At 45.6% G+C, this 16,683-nt stretch overlaps 5 non-coding genes across 5 annotated transcripts; all 5 read right to left on the bottom strand.

Annotated features, from left to right (window-relative positions):
* Positions 1 to 1,862: 1,862 nt before the first annotated feature.
* Positions 1,863 to 2,053, bottom strand: LOC130320178 (U2 spliceosomal RNA). The gene has a single exon (XR_008866136.1). It is a non-coding gene; the product is annotated as a U2 spliceosomal RNA (small nuclear RNA).
* Positions 2,054 to 4,144: 2,091 nt separating this feature from the next.
* LOC130320160 (U2 spliceosomal RNA) lies at positions 4,145 to 4,335 on the bottom strand. Its single transcript, XR_008866120.1, has one exon. It is a non-coding gene; the product is annotated as a U2 spliceosomal RNA (small nuclear RNA).
* A 2,091-nt stretch (positions 4,336 to 6,426) lies between these two features.
* On the bottom strand, positions 6,427 to 6,617 carry LOC130320230 (U2 spliceosomal RNA). Its single transcript, XR_008866166.1, has one exon. It is a non-coding gene; the product is annotated as a U2 spliceosomal RNA (small nuclear RNA).
* Positions 6,618 to 13,211: 6,594 nt separating this feature from the next.
* LOC130320236 (U2 spliceosomal RNA) lies at positions 13,212 to 13,402 on the bottom strand. The gene has a single exon (XR_008866172.1). It is a non-coding gene; the product is annotated as a U2 spliceosomal RNA (small nuclear RNA).
* A 2,092-nt stretch (positions 13,403 to 15,494) lies between these two features.
* On the bottom strand, positions 15,495 to 15,685 carry LOC130320224 (U2 spliceosomal RNA). The gene has a single exon (XR_008866161.1). It is a non-coding gene; the product is annotated as a U2 spliceosomal RNA (small nuclear RNA).
* Positions 15,686 to 16,683: the final 998 nt, after the last annotated feature.

Raw genomic sequence — 16,683 nt, 5'->3', positions numbered from 1 at the left:
TTACTCCTCCTACTTGCATGTGACACTGGGCTTAGGATCTGCATAGGAAACACACACACAAGCACACACCTACCTTTGTTGCCTGCAGATGCCTCCTTGGCTGTCCCCAAACGGTATCAAACCAACACCCACGGGAAGCTGTAAGCATAGAGGACATGCCTGCACCCCATTGGACTTACCTGTGTGGGTTAAACCCGGGTTATTTGACAACCTATGGCGGTGATGGTTCTGCTCAGGCAGAGCAGTGCTGATGCTCCTCATAAAGCTGTCGCTGCTGTGAAGGTTCTAGGTGACATCACAAATCCCTATGGTTACATACACAACAAAGCTGGGTTGTTGTTGTTTACACTCTGCAAGGCCTGTGGAAGTGAGTGACATAATAGCACTGTAGTTCTGAGGGTTCTAGATGGATGCAACAATCTCCTGTTGCTTCTATGAAGGCCATAATAGACGACATCACCAAACAGCTCCATAGTCACATACACAGCAAAGGAGAGATGTTGTTTACACCTAGTGATGTCAGTGGTATTGAGTGACATCACAGCACAGTGCTAAGGCTCCTGGGCCTGGACACAGCAGCGGCTGCAATATCTCAACCGAGAATACGTTTATATATATGTGTGTGTGTGCGCGTATATATATATATATATATATATATATATATATATATATATATATATATATATTTCTCCGCCGAAATCACTTTTAAACCCATTTCCACCTTTTTTTCCCTTCTCTTCCTCTTACTTTTTTTTCACTTTTTTTACGTTTTTCTCCTTTTCGCCTCTTTTCTGGGCGTATTATTCTTCTTTTTCTTCTTTTTTTTCGTCTAATGCATACCCCATCAGTGCAGCAATGCTTATTCAATACCGCCAGCAGATGGAGACACTGGGGGATAATTTTCTAAGGATTTATACTGATTTTTCCTGTCTGAATTTGTCGCACAGAAAGTTGCAGGCCAAATATGTGTGACATTTCTGCGACTTTAGCTTCTAGAGCATTTTTACAACATTATACATAGGTGCTGAATACATAAAAAGCGACTGTTCAGCGACAGACAAGTCGCATCGGCTGAAAGTAGGCCAGAATGTCAGTCCATGTTGGAGCAGGTTTAGATACAGTCTAAAGTATAGATCTCAAAGTCTGTGCACAGAATTTAGCAAGGGCCTCGCACCTTCTGATGCATCAGGTAGGTGCACAATAGCATAGCCTAACCCTCTGTACTTTGGTCTATATTGATGCGGGACATAGACAGCCAGCTGATGACCAATCCATTAGTGCAATGGATGGCTGGAAGCATTTGTCTTTGCCTTTGCAATACCACAGAAGCAATGCATGGTCAATGTACAGCAATGACACACCTGTGTGAACAGCCAGGAGACCCCCCCCCCCCCCCCCCATGTTATGTTACATAGTTACATAGTTAGTACGGTCGAAAAAAGACATATGTCCATCAAGTTCAACCAGGGAATTAAGGGGTAGGGGTGTGGCGCGATATTGGGGAAGGGATGAGATTTTATATTTCTTCATAAGCATTAATCTTATTTTGTCAATTAGGAACATTCAGCACCCACCCGCTATCAAGGCAGCTGCCTATCATGTCATGCCCTACCTGCACAGGTGTGCTGGATACTCAAATGATCCAATTAAGGAGGCCATTTAGTCAGCAGCAGCAGAAGTCCTGTGCCTGGACGCTCCAACAGCGGCCAGACACAAGCAGAAGCAGAAGCAGCAGAAGCAGCAGCAGCACCACCTTTTGTTTTTTGGCTGCAGCAGCAGCAAGGCCCACAGGGCTGGCTAGCTGGCTAGCCAGCAAGCAGGTAGCAATGAAAGTAGGAATCTTTCTTTTTAACCCTGTAAGGGGGTGGTGCACTGTACCCGAAGATACTGCCATATCGGGTCAATGCATAGGGCGACGGAAGCAAGCTTCGAAATCGGCCCCCGTTCTCAAAAATCCATTTAATATATGGTCCCCAGATAGGGGACGTATCAGATATTAAACTGATAAGAACAGATACTACACTTGATCTTAGCCAAAAGCCCGAGAAGCGATAACCGTGAAAGGGGCGGGCCCAACAAGGTGCCCTTCATGGGCACTATCACTGCTTGCTGTCAGGGAGGCTGCCAGACAATTTTCCATGCACACTCTGGGCTGGGGGGCAGTCAACCACCAGTACACACAGCAGAACCTAAACCCATACCATTATTGCTAAGCAGCAAGACAGGGGCCCATTGCACTCCCACGGGGCCTTTTTAAATGCAATCCATAACCCGGATTTGCCAGGAACCCTTCTTACTCCTCCTACTTGCATGTGACACTGGGCTTAGGATCTGCATAGGAAACACACACACAAGCACACACCTACCTTTGTTGCCTGCAGATGCCTCCTTGGCTGTCCCCAAACGGTATCAAACCAACACCCACGGGAAGCTGTAAGCATAGAGGACATGCCTGCACCCCATTGGACTTACCTGTGTGGGTTAAACCCGGGTTATTTGACAACCTATGGCGGTGATGGTTCTGCTCAGGCAGAGCAGTGCTGATGCTCCTCATAAAGCTGTCGCTGCTGTGAAGGTTCTAGGTGACATCACAAATCCCTATGGTTACATACACAACAAAGCTGGGTTGTTGTTGTTTACACTCTGCAAGGCCTGTGGAAGTGAGTGACATCATAGCACTGTAGTTCTGAGGGTTCTAGATGGATGCAACAATCTCCTGTTGCTTCTATGAAGGCCATAATAGACGACATCACCAAACAGCTCCATAGTCACATACACAGCAAAGGAGAGATGTTGTTTACACCTAGTGATGTCAGTGGTATTGAGTGACATCACAGCACAGTGCTAAGGCTCCTGGGCCTGGACACAGCAGCGGCTGCAATATCTCAACGGAGAATACGTTTATATATATGTGTGTGTGTGCGCGTATATATATATATATATATATATATATATATATATATATATATATATTTCTCCGCCGAAATCACTTTTAAACCCATTTCCACCTTTTTTTCCCTTCTCTTCCTCTTACTTTTTTTTCACGTTTTTTTACGTTTTTCTCCTTTTCGCCTCTTTTCTGGGCGTATTATTCTTCTTTTTCTTCTTTTTTTTCGTCTAATGCATACCCCATCAGTGCAGCAATGCTTATTCAATACCGCCAGCAGATGGAGACACTGGGGGATAATTTTCTAAGGATTTATACTGATTTTTCCTGTCTGAATTTGTCGCACAGAAAGTTGCAGGCCAAATATGTGTGACATTTCTGCGACTTTAGCTTCTAGAGCATTTTTACAACATTATACATAGGTGCTGAATACATAAAAAGCGACTGTTCAGCGACAGACAAGTCGCATCGGCTGAAAGTAGGCCAGAATGTCAGTCCATGTTGGAGCAGGTTTAGATACAGTCTAAAGTATAGATCTCAAAGTCTGTGCACAGAATTTAGCAAGGGCCTCGCACCTTCTGATGCATCAGGTAGGTGCACAATAGCATAGCCTAACCCTCTGTACTTTGGTCTATATTGATGCGGGACATAGACAGCCAGCTGATGACCAATCCATTAGTGCAATGGATGGCTGGAAGCATTTGTCTTTGCCTTTGCAATACCACAGAAGCAATGCATGGTCAATGTACAGCAATGACACACCTGTGTGAACAGCCAGGAGACCCCCCCCCCCCATGTTATGTTACATAGTTACATAGTTAGTACGGTCGAAAAAAGACATATGTCCATCAAGTTCAACCAGGGAATTAAGGGGTAGGGGTGTGGCGCGATATTGGGGAAGGGATGAGATTTTATATTTCTTCATAAGCATTAATCTTATTTTGTCAATTAGGAACATTCAGCACCCACCCGCTATCAAGGCAGCTGCCTATCATGTCATGCCCTACCTGCACAGGTGTGCTGGCTACTCAAATGATCCAATTAAGAAGGCCATTTAGTCAGCAGCAGCAGAAGTCCTGTGCCTGGACGCTCCAACAGCGGCCAGACACAAGCAGAAGCAGAAGCAGCAGAAGCAGCAGCAGCACCACCTTTTGTTTTTTGGCTGCAGCAGCAGCAAGGCCCACAGGGCTGGCTAGCTGGCTAGCCAGCAAGCAGGTAGCAATGAAAGTAGGAATCTTTCTTTTTAACCCTGTAAGGGGGTGGTGCACTGTACCCGAAGATACTGCCATATCGGGTCAATGCATAGGGCGACGGAAGCAAGCTTCGAAATCGGCCCCCGTTCTCAAAAATCCATTTAATATATGGTCCCCAGATAAGGGACGTATCAGATATTAAACTGATAAGAACAGATACTACACTTGATCTTAGCCAAAAGGCCGAGAAGCGATAACCGTGAAAGGGGCGGGCCCAACAAGGTGCCCTTCATGGGCACTATCACTGCTTGCTGTCAGGGAGGCTGCCAGACAATTTTCCATGCACACTCTGGGCTGGGGGGCAGTCAACCACCAGTACACACAGCAGAACCTAAACCCATACCATTATTGCTAAGCAGCAAGACAGGGGCCCATTGCACTCCCACGGGGCCTTTTTAAATGCAATCCATAACCCGGATTTGCCAGGAACCCTTCTTACTCCTCCTACTTGCATGTGACACTGGGCTTAGGATCTGCATAGGAAACACACACACAAGCACACACCTACCTTTGTTGCCTGCAGATGCCTCCTTGGCTGTCCCCAAACGGTATCAAACCAACACCCACGGGAAGCTGTAAGCATAGAGGACATGCCTGCACCCCATTGGACTTACCTGTGTGGGTTAAACCCGGGTTATTTGACAACCTATGGCGGTGATGGTTCTGCTCAGGCAGAGCAGTGCTGATGCTCCTCATAAAGCTGTCGCTGCTGTGAAGGTTCTAGGTGACATCACAAATCCCTATGGTTACATACACAACAAAGCTGGGTTGTTGTTGTTTACACTCTGCAAGGCCTGTGGAAGTGAGTGACATCATAGCACTGTAGTTCTGAGGGTTCTAGATGGATGCAACAATCTCCTGTTGCTTCTATGAAGGCCATAATAGACGACATCACCAAACAGCTCCATAGTCACATACACAGCAAAGGAGAGATGTTGTTTACACCTAGTGATGTCAGTGGTATTGAGTGACATCACAGCACAGTGCTAAGGCTCCTGGGCCTGGACACAGCAGCGGCTGCAATATCTCAACGGAGAATACGTTTATATATATGTGTGTGTGTGCGCGTATATATATATATATATATATATATATATATATATATATATATTTCTCCGCCGAAATCACTTTTAAACCCATTTCCACCTTTTTTTCCCTTCTCTTCCTCTTACTTTTTTTTCACTTTTTTTACGTTTTTCTCCTTTTCGCCTCTTTTCTGGGCGTATTATTCTTCTTTTTCTTCTTTTTTTTCGTCTAATGCATACCCCATCAGTGCAGCAATGCTTATTCAATACCGCCAGCAGATGGAGACACTGGGGGATAATTTTCTAAGGATTTATACTGATTTTTCCTGTCTGAATTTGTCGCACAGAAAGTTGCAGGCCAAATATGTGTGACATTTCTGCGACTTTAGCTTCTAGAGCATTTTTACAACATTATACATAGGTGCTGAATACATAAAAAGCGACTGTTCAGCGACAGACAAGTCGCATCGGCTGAAAGTAGGCCAGAATGTCAGTCCATGTTGGAGCAGGTTTAGATACAGTCTAAAGTATAGATCTCAAAGTCTGTGCACAGAATTTAGCAAGGGCCTCGCACCTTCTGATGCATCAGGTAGGTGCACAATAGCATAGCCTAACCCTCTGTACTTTGGTCTATATTGATGCGGGACATAGACAGCCAGCTGATGACCAATCCATTAGTGCAATGGATGGCTGGAAGCATTTGTCTTGCCTTTGCAATACCACAGAAGCAATGCATGGTCAATGTACAGCAATGACACACCTGTGTGAACAGCCAGGAGACCCCCCCCCCCCCCCCCCATGTTATGTTACATAGTTACATAGTTAGTACGGTCGAAAAAAGACATATGTCCATCAAGTTCAACCAGGGAATTAAGGGGTAGGGGTGTGGCGCGATATTGGGGAAGGGATGAGATTTTATATTTCTTCATAAGCATTAATCTTATTTTGTCAATTAGGAACATTCAGCACCCACCCGCTATCAAGGCAGCTGCCTATCATGTCATGCCCTACCTGCACAGGTGTGCTGGCTACTCAAATGATCCAATTAAGGAGGCCATTTAGTCAGCAGCAGCAGAAGTCCTGTGCCTGGACGCTCCAACAGCGGCCAGACACAAGCAGAAGCAGAAGCAGCAGAAGCAGCAGCAGCACCACCTTTTGTTTTTTGGCTGCAGCAGCAGCAAGGCCCACAGGGCTGGCTAGCTGGCTAGCCAGCAAGCAGGTAGCAATGAAAGTAGGAATCTTTCTTTTTAACCCTGTAAGGGGGTGGTGCACTGTACCCGAAGATACTGCCATATCGGGTCAATGCATAGGGCGACGGAAGCAAGCTTCGAAATCGGCCCCCGTTCTCAAAAATCCATTTAATATATGGTCCCCAGATAGGGGACGTATCAGATATTAAACTGATAAGAACAGATACTACACTTGATCTTAGCCAAAAGGCCGAGAAGCGATAACCGTGAAAGGGGCGGGCCCAACAAGGTGCCCTTCATGGGCACTATCACTGCTTGCTGTCAGGGAGGCTGCCAGACAATTTTCCATGCACACTCTGGGCTGGGGGGCAGTCAACCACCAGTACACACAGCAGAACCTAAACCCATACCATTATTGCTAAGCAGCAAGACAGGGGCCCATTGCACTCCCACGGGGCCTTTTTTTTTTTTTTAAAACTTTATTTATAAATTTTCATATAACAAGAACAACAGTAAGGTCCTCAATATATAATGTATAAAACAAGGAATGAGAGACCACCAATACAATCATAATCATAATACACATATCATAATACACATATCAGAGTGAGATACATCGTGCATATACGATTAGCTAATCTACGACCCTAATTGAGGTCGAACAACTGTCCGTCCACTGGGACAGAGTAGCTATACGGCTATTAGAAGCCCCACACCTCTTCGCTATCAATCCCTCCAACACGAGGTTACTATGCACCTCCGCCAGAATGGCAGGAAGACCTGGCACCTCAGTCGACTTCCACCTCCGAGCAATGTGAGCCCTAACAACTATCAGAATATGATATAAAATGGTCATATAATGCGGGGGAACTTGTTCTAGGGACAGGAATAGTAGTGCACTCTCTGGGCCCCATGAGAAGGGGCAGTCCACTAGGTTGTCCAATAACTTCTTAATTTCGGTCCAAAGAGGTGCAATTAACGGGCAAGTCCACCACACGTGTAGCAAGGTACCACTTTCCCGGTTACATCTCCAACACACTGGGGAGGTGGTAGGGTATATTTTAGCCAGACGAACCGGCGTGTAGTACCATCGGTATAGGAGCTTCCTAGAAGCTTCGAAATGATTAACACATTTAGAATATTTTTTGTGCATGTCAAAGACACAGCTCCACTGCTCAGCCGTGAATCTGCGCGCCAGGTCCTCCTCCCATCTGGACTTAAACGTACTGTCCATTTCCCCCTCCTCCTCAGTCAAAGCTACATAAGCAAGGGAGATACCCCTAGTAAAGGAGTCCCTGCACAGGAAATGATGTTCATACGCAGTGCGAGGCCGAGAGCTATCCCAAGGGAGAGACCTCAAAAAATGTCTAAGCCTCAAATATTTGTAAAAGTCTTTCTGTGATATAGAGAACATGCGTACAATATCAGTGAAAGGCATCAACCCATTAGCATCGCTAATCAATGCCACAGTGAGGATGCCCGCATCTATGCAGGGCTTAAAATCTATATCTAGAATATAGTCTCCTATAGCAGCTAAAGGGATATCCTTCACTCTAGGTGGACAAAGACTTTTAATTCGCGCCACCTTACTCCACAACCTGATAGCAGCCGCAATAGTAGAGAAAGGAGAAGAGGGAGCAAAGGTAGGGTTAAAGCGCAATGCCCAGAGAAAGTTATTAAAATTAGAAACATTGAGGACAGCAGCTTCAATATCTACCCACAGGGGGGGAGCGTCCTGCCACCACCATTTTTTAAGCTGATCGAGTAGAACAGCGTGATAGTACATTTTAAGGTTCGGCACCCCCATACCCCCCTCATGCACAGGGCGATACAATATATTCGCACCAACCCTAGGATGCTTACCATCCCAAATAAATCGTAAGAGCATTCTCTGTAGTTGTGAGAGGAAGGAGGCGGGCACTATCATCGGCAGGCATCTAAAAAAATATAAAATTTTAGGGAGCAGCATCATCTTAGCAGTGGCAACACGTCCCGCCCATGAGACAGGAAGCCTGGAGAAGTGATCAATTTCTTTGGTAAGCAGGGACCGCATAACAGCAAAATTAGAAGCAATTGTCTTATCAGGCAACGCAGTAAGGACTATGCCTAGGTAAGGAATCTGGTCAGTGACCCATTGAAAGGGATATTTAGCTTGTAGTACTCGCTGTTGCTCAGTGGGTATCTGCAATGGTAAGATACACGACTTTGTGGGGTTAATCTTATAAAAGCTAACTCGACTAAAGGCATCAATAATGTCCATAACTGGGCCTAAAGAACTCAGGGGGTTGGATAGACTAATGATAACATCGTCGGCAAACAAGCCAATCCTGTGGTCTACTTTACCTATTTGAATGCCCGCAATGTCTGGGGAGTCCCTGATGGATTGAGCAAGCGGCTCCATAACTAAGGTAAATATAAGGGGGGACAGTGGGCACCCCTGTCTAGTCCCATTGCTAAGTGAGAAACTATTAGAAAGGGTACCCATCGTGTAAATTCTAGCAGATGGGAGCGTATATAGTGCCATAATGGCGGATTCCAAAGAGTGGGGAAAACCAAACTTACGCAGCACACTTCGCAAATATCCCCAGTGCACTCGATCGAACGCCTTCTCCGCATCAAGGGATAGCAAGAGAGAAGGCGTCCGATCGGAATGCGCTTTTGTGATGATGTCGAGAAAGCGTCTCGTACCATCCACCGTTTGACGACCCTTGACGAAGCCAACCTGGTCCCTGTGAATTAGGTCCGGCAAAACCCTATTCAACCTGGCAGCAAGAGCCAGGGCATACAATTTAATATCACTATTTAGGAGAGAGATTGGTCTGTAATTTAGGGTAGAGTCCAGTGGCTTACCAGGTTTAGGTATGGTAATGACCAGAGCATCCAACATCTCCTTAGGGGGCACACCGTTCTCCTTAATACGGTTAAAGGCTCTGGTCAAAAAGGGAGCTACGGAAGGGCCAAATCGCTTATAAAATTCATTTGTAATACCATCAGGGCCAGGTGACTTCGAGGGCTTGAGGGAACGCATACATTCAAGAATTTCTTCTGTGGAGAAGGGAGAGCAAAGATCAGATGCTTGGTCCGCGGACAGAGAGGGGAGGGACATAGAGGACAGAAAAGAAGAGATAACTGCTTCATCAGGCTGTGGAGTAGCAATGTCATGTTGAAGATTGTACAATTTACCATAAAAATCTGCAAAACAATTGGCTATACTTTGAGGGTCAGTAACTATAGAACCATCAGATTTAGTAAGGAAGGGGATTCTCTCCTTATCCTGACGTTTTTTAAGTTGTTTAGCCAGTATAGAGCCAGATCTATTACCCTGCCAATACCATGTCATTTTGAGCCTTCTCAGTGCCATCTCATAGCTGTGTAAAGAGAGGGAGTGTAGGGTAGCACTAACCTGAGAAATTTCTCCTATTAGTGATGGAGAGCACGAGGTCTTATTGCGCCTATGTAATTCCGCAAGGCGCTGTTGGAGTTCTAGAGTTTTGGTCTGGCGGAGCTTCCTGTCATAGGCTGTTTGACTAATAAAGTGACCCCTAATTGTAGCCTTAAACGCACACCAAAGCATGGGGTCTGTGACATCACCAGTATCATTAATGCGGAAGTAGGCATCAACCGCCAACTTGGTCGCTTCAGAGTATTCAGGATTATGGAGTATTAGTGGGTTAAGTCTCCAAATATAGGTCGGGCGGGTGCTATGCGATTCTTTAATGGTTACGCTTATGGGGGAATGGTCCGACCATTCTATGGGCATAATTCGGGCCTCTGAAACCAATGATAGGAGAGAGTGGGAGGTAAGGGCGTAATCTATTCTGGTGTATATCTTATGCACATGAGAAAAGAAGGTGAAGTCCCTTTCCGTGGGGTGGGATATACGCCAAACATCATATAGGTCATTTTGGGACACACTAGTGAAGAAACCTGTGGGTTCTTTTTTCAAACTGGGCGAAGTAGAATCTACACTAGGCCACATGGTCATATTAAAATCTCCTAGCAGTAGGCAGTGTCCCTTTCTCAAGGACTCCAATTTACGCAAAAATGCCCTGAGGAAGGTACACTGTTTCGCATTAGGCGCATATAAGGAGCCTAAGGTATATTGAACATTGTTTAGTAAGCACACAATAATTATAAAACGACCTCTATCATCTATCACAGAGTGCTGGACAGTAACCGTCAGGGTGTTCTTAAATGCAATCGCCACTCCTCCTTTTTTGTGAACAGCATGCGCTTGATAGATATGTGGATATCTCTTATTTTGGAGTCTATGGGCATCTAGGGCTAATAAATGGGATTCTTGTATACAGAGGACATCGGCCGCTAGGCGTCTAGCCTCCTTCCACACCAGAGACCTTTTATACGGTGAGTTAAGACCCCGCACATTCATAGACACAACCTTAATAACCATAGTTAAAGTATACATCAACGCAAAGCAGAACCATTAGCACAGTAAACTGAAAAGGAGCAGGTACTCCCGTCGAAGAGGATACATCTACACTTAGCAGCTCGCAAGAGGAGCCTCTCATATCCATTATCAGAGAAAGTGAGTGATGGAGGACCAACGGGACAGAAAACAAGTAAACAGAACGAACAACAAAGAACAAATAAATTGAGCAAGCAGTAGTAAAGACCATGTGGTAGGTCTTAATGGGGGTAGGTAAGTACATTCGACTGCAGTTAGGCCGAATGTTTAAACATTCAGGAAAAGTATCCAGAGCACTAAGAGGATAAGTAACCCAAAAGATGGGGAAGGATACCCCAGTCGCAAGCCAGTGAGACAAGTCGGACAGGCCTGTCTAAAGGCAGAGGAACAGTTCATGTCTTGATTTTTTTCTTGCGGTGGGAGACAACCTTCCATTCCTCAGCTATCTTTGCAGCATGTGGTATGTCCAGGGACCTCTGAGCAGTCAGATCAACAGGCAAGTTCCATTCCGCACACAGTTGCAAAAGGGTCTCCGGGGAAGAGACCACATGCAATCCATAACCCGGATTTGCCAGGAACCCTTCTTACTCCTCCTACTTGCATGTGACACTGGGCTTAGGATCTGCATAGGAAACACACACACAAGCACACACCTACCTTTGTTGCCTGCAGATGCCTCCTTGGCTGTCCCCAAACGGTATCAAACCAACACCCACGGGAAGCTGTAAGCATAGAGGACATGCCTGCACCCCATTGGACTTACCTGTGTGGGTTAAACCCGGGTTATTTGACAACCTATGGCGGTGATGGTTCTGCTCAGGCAGAGCAGTGCTGATGCTCCTCATAAAGCTGTCGCTGCTGTGAAGGTTCTAGGTGACATCACAAATCCCTATGGTTACATACACAACAAAGCTGGGTTGTTCTTGTTTACACTCTGCAAGGCCTGTGGAAGTGAGTGACATCATAGCACTGTAGTTCTGAGGGTTCTAGATGGATGCAACAATCTCCTGTTGCTTCTATGAAGGCCATAATAGACGACATCACCAAACAGCTCCATAGTCACATACACAGCAAAGGAGAGATGTTGTTTACACCTAGTGATGTCAGTGGTATTGAGTGACATCACAGCACAGTGCTAAGGCTCCTGGGCCTGGACACAGCAGCGGCTGCAATATCTCAACGGAGAATACGTTTATATATATGTGTGTGTGTGCGCGTATATATATATATATATATATATATATATATATATATATATATATATATTTCTCCGCCGAAATCACTTTTAAACCCATTTCCACCTTTTTTCCCTTCTCTTCCTCTTACTTTTTTTTCACGTTTTTTTACGTTTTTCTCCTTTTCGCCTCTTTTCTGGGCGTATTATTCTTCTTTTTCTTCTTTTTTTTCGTCTAATGCATACCCCATCAGTGCAGCAATGCTTATTCAATACCGCCAGCAGATGGAGACACTGGGGGATAATTTTCTAAGGATTTATACTGATTTTTCCTGTCTGAATTTGTCGCACAGAAAGTTGCAGGCCAAATATGTGTGACATTTCTGCGACTTTAGCTTCTAGAGCATTTTTACAACATTATACATAGGTGCTGAATACATAAAAAGCGACTGTTCAGCGACAGACAAGTCGCATCGGCTGAAAGTAGGCCAGAATGTCAGTCCATGTTGGAGCAGGTTTAGATACAGTCTAAAGTATAGATCTCAAAGTCTGTGCACAGAATTTAGCAAGGGCCTCGCACCTTCTGATGCATCAGGTAGGTGCACAATAGCATAGCCTAACCCTCTGTACTTTGGTCTATATTGATGCGGGACATAGACAGCCAGCTGATGACCAATCCATTAGTGCAATGGATGGCTGGAAGCATTTGTCTTTGCCTTTGCAATACCACAGAAGCAATGCATGGTCAATGTACAGCAATGACACACCTGTGTGAACAGCCAGGAGACCCCCCCCCCCCATGTTATGTTACATAGTTACATAGTTAGTACGGTCGAAAAAAGACATATGTCCATCAAGTTCAACCAGGGAATTAAGGGGTAGGGGTGTGGCGCGATATTGGGGAAGGGATGAGATTTTATATTTCTTCATAAGCATTAATCTTATTTTGTCAATTAGGAACATTCAGCACCCACCCGCTATCAAGGCAGCTGCCTATCATGTCATGCCCTACCTGCACAGGTGTGCTGGCTACTCAAATGATCCAATTAAGGAGGCCATTTAGTCAGCAGCAGCAGAAGTCCTGTGCCTGGACGCTCCAACAGCGGCCAGACACAAGCAGAAGCAGAAGCAGCAGCAGCAGCACCACCTTTTGTTTTTTGGCTGCAGCAGCAGCAAGGCCCACAGGGCTGGCTAGCTGGCTAGCCAGCAAGCAGGTAGCAATGAAAGTAGGAATCTTTCTTTTTAACCCTGTAAGGGGGTGGTGCACTGTACCCGAAGATACTGCCATATCGGGTCAATGCATAGGGCGACGGAAGCAAGCTTCAAAATCGGCCCCCGTTCTCAAAAATCCATTTAATATATGGTCCCCAGATAGGGGACGTATCAGATATTAAACTGATAAGAACAGATACTACACTTGATCTTAGCCAAAAGGCCGAGAAGCGATAACCGTGAAAGGGGCGGGCCCAACAAGGTGCCCTTCATGGGCACTATCACTGCTTGCTGTCAGGGAGGCTGCCAGACAATTTTCCATGCACACTCTGGGCTGGGGGGCAGTCAACCACCAGTACACACAGCAGAACCTAAACCCATACCATTATTGCTAAGCAGCAAGACAGGGGCCCATTGCACTCCCACGGGGCCTTTTTAAATGCAATCCATAACCCGGATTTGCCAGGAACCCTTCTTACTCCTCCTACTTGCATGTGACACTGGGCTTAGGATCTGCATAGGAAACACACACACAAGCACACACCTACCTTTGTTGCCTGCAGATGCCTCCTTGGCTGTCCCCAAACGGTATCAAACCAACACCCACGGGAAGCTGTAAGCATAGAGGACATGCCTGCACCCCATTGGACTTACCTGTGTGGGTTAAACCCGGGTTATTTGACAACCTATGGCGGTGATGGTTCTGCTCAGGCAGAGCAGTGCTGATGCTCCTCATAAAGCTGTCGCTGCTGTGAAGGTTCTAGGTGACATCACAAATCCCTATGGTTACATACACAACAAAGCTGGGTTGTTGTTGTTTACACTCTGCAAGGCCTGTGGAAGTGAGTGACATCATAGCACTGTAGTTCTGAGGGTTCTAGATGGATGCAACAATCTCCTGTTGCTTCTATGAAGGCCATAATAGACGACATCACCAAACAGCTCCATAGTCACATACACAGCAAAGGAGAGATGTTGTTTACACCTAGTGATGTCAGTGGTATTGAGTGACATCACAGCACAGTGCTAAGGCTCCTGGGCCTGGACACAGCAGCGGCTGCAATATCTCAACGGAGAATACGTTTATATATATGTGTGTGTGTGCGCGTATATATATATATATATATATATATATATATATATATATATATATATATATATTTCTCCGCCGAAATCACTTTTAAACCCATTTCCACCTTTTTTTCCCTTCTCTTCCTCTTACTTTTTTTTCACGTTTTTTTACGTTTTTCTCCTTTTCGCCTCTTTTCTGGGCGTATTATTCTTCTTTTTCTTCTTTTTTTTCGTCTAATGCATACCCCATCAGTGCAGCAATGCTTATTCAATACCGCCAGCAGATGGAGACACTGGGGGATAATTTTCTAAGGATTTATACTGATTTTTCCTGTCTGAATTTGTCGCACAGAAAGTTGCAGGCCAAATATGTGTGACATTTCTGCGACTTTAGCTTCTAGAGCATTTTTACAACATTATACATAGGTGCTGAATACATAAAAAGCGACTGTTCAGCGACAGACAAGTCGCATCGGCTGAAAGTAGGCCAGAATGTCAGTCCATGTTGGAGCAGGTTTAGATACAGTCTAAAGTATAGATCTCAAAGTCTGTGCACAGAATTTAGCAAGGGCCTCGCACCTTCTGATGCATCAGGTAGGTGCACAATAGCATAGCCTAACCCTCTGTACTTTGGTCTATATTGATGCGGGACATAGACAGCCAGCTGATGACCAATCCATTAGTGCAATGGATGGCTGGAAGCATTTGTCTTTGCCTTTGCAATACCACAGAAGCAATGCATGGTCAATGTACAGCAATGACACACCTGTGTGAACAGCCAGGAGACCCCCCCCCCCCCATGTTATGTTACATAGTTACATAGTTAGTACGGTCGAAAAAAGACATATGTCCATCAAGTTCAACCAGGGAATTAAGGGGTAGGGGTGTGGCGCGATATTGGGGAAGGGATGAGATTTTATATTTCTTCATAAGCATTAATCTTATTTTGTCAATTAGGAACATTCAGCACCCACCCGCTATCAAGGCAGCTGCCTATCATGTCATGCCCTACCTGCACAGGTGTGCTGGCTACTCAAATGATCCAATTAAGGAGGCCATTTAGTCAGCAGCAGCAGAAGTCCTGTGCCTGGACGCTCCAACAGCGGCCAGACACAAGCAGAAGCAGCAGAAGCAGCAGCAGCACCACCTTTTGTTTTTTGGCTGCAGCAGCAGCAAGGCCCACAGGGCTGGCTAGCTGGCTAGCCAGCAAGCAGGTAGCAATGAAAGTAGGAATCTTTCTTTTTAACCCTGTAAGGGGGTGGTGCACTGTACCCGAAGATACTGCCATATCGGGTCAATGCATAGGGCGACGGAAGCAAGCTTCAAAATCGGCCCCCGTTCTCAAAAATCCATTTAATATATGGTCCCCAGATAGGGGACGTATCAGATATTAAACTGATAAGAACAGATACTACACTTGATCTTAGCCAAAAGGCCGAGAAGCGATAACCGTGAAAGGGGCGGGCCCAACAAGGTGCCCTTCATGGGCACTATCACTGCTTGCTGTCAGGGAGGCTGCCAGACAATTTTCCATGCACACTCTGGGCTGGGGGGCAGTCAACCACCAGTACACACAGCAGAACCTAAACCCATACCATTATTGCTAAGCAGCAAGACAGGGGCCCATTGCACTCCCACGGGGCCTTTTTAAATGCAATCCATAACCCGGATTTGCCAGGAACCCTTCTTACTCCTCCTACTTGCATGTGACACTGGGCTTAGGATCTGCATAGGAAACACACACACAAGCACACACCTACCTTTGTTGCCTGCAGATGCCTCCTTGGCTGTCCCCAAACGGTATCAAACCAACACCCACCCACGGGAAGCTGTAAGCATAGAGGACATGCCTGCACCCCATTGGACTTACCTGTGTGGGTTAAACCCGGGTTATTTGACAACCTATGGCGGTGATGGTTCTGCTCAGGCAGAGCAGTGCTGATGCTCCTCATAAAGCTGTCGCTGCTGTGAAGGTTCTAGGTGACATCACAAATCCCTATGGTTACATACACAACAAAGCTGGGTTGTTGTTGTTTACACTCTGCAAGGCCTGTGGAAGTGAGTGACATCATAGCACTGTAGTTCTGAGGGTTCTAGATGGATGCAACAATCTCCTGTTGCTTCTATGAAGGCCATAATAGACGACATCACCAAACAGCTCCATAGTCACATACACAGCAAAGGAGAGATGTTGTTTACACCTAGTGATGTCAGTGGTATTGAGTGACATCACAGCACAGTGCTAAGGCTCCTGGGCCTGGACACAGCAGCGGCTGCAATATCTCAACGGAGAATACGTTTATATATATGTGTGTGTGTGCGCGTATATATATATATATATATATATATATATATATATATATATTTCTCCGCCGAAATCACTTTTAAACCCATTTCCACCTTTTTTTCCCTTCTCTTCCTCTTACTTTTTTTTCACGTTTTTTT

The sequence above is a fragment of the Hyla sarda genome, unplaced genomic scaffold, assembly GCF_029499605.1.
Source record: "Hyla sarda isolate aHylSar1 unplaced genomic scaffold, aHylSar1.hap1 scaffold_219, whole genome shotgun sequence".
In the NCBI taxonomy this organism is placed as follows: domain Eukaryota; kingdom Metazoa; phylum Chordata; class Amphibia; order Anura; family Hylidae; genus Hyla; species Hyla sarda.
The sequence above is the reverse complement of the archived record's forward strand: the minus strand, read 5'-3'. Positions and strand labels throughout refer to the sequence as shown.